Here is a 418-nt window from a genome sequence, read left to right as displayed (position 1 = left end):
TCCCTCCTTCATTCGCTATCTCCCTCCCTCCTTCATTCTCTATCTCCCTCCCTCCTTCATTCTCTATCTCCCTCCCTCCTTCATTCGCTATCTCCCTCCCTCCTTCATTCGCTATCTCCCTCCCTCCTTCATTCGCCATCTCCCTCCCTTCTTCATTCTCTATCTCCCTCTCTATAATCCTCACTTTCCTATTTTTTTGCTCTCTTTCTCTTTCTCTCTCTCTTTCACTCCCTTTCTTCCCACTATCTCTTTTTTTCTCCCCTTGCTTCCCTCCCCATCCATCTCTATCACTTCCGCCTGTGTCTCTGTCTCTCTTCCTTCCTTCGTCTCCTCCCGTCTCGTTCCCTTTTTAGCATTGCTTTCCATCTCTTTCCCCCTCTCTCACTAACACCCATCCTCCACATTTAGAATCGAATTG

At 48.1% G+C, this 418-nt stretch overlaps 1 protein-coding gene across 1 annotated transcript in view; it reads left to right on the top strand.

The window, feature by feature from the left end:
• LOC106816809 (trichohyalin-like) overlaps positions 1-418 on the top strand; it is a 34,547-nt gene that overhangs the window by 20,267 nt on the left and 13,862 nt on the right. The window lies entirely within an intron of this gene.

This window comes from Priapulus caudatus, unplaced genomic scaffold, assembly GCF_000485595.1.
Source record: "Priapulus caudatus unplaced genomic scaffold, Priapulus_caudatus-5.0.1 Scaffold1493, whole genome shotgun sequence".
NCBI lineage: Eukaryota > Metazoa > Priapulida > Priapulimorpha > Priapulimorphida > Priapulidae > Priapulus > Priapulus caudatus.
This window is presented reverse-complemented; position numbering and strand designations above follow the sequence as displayed.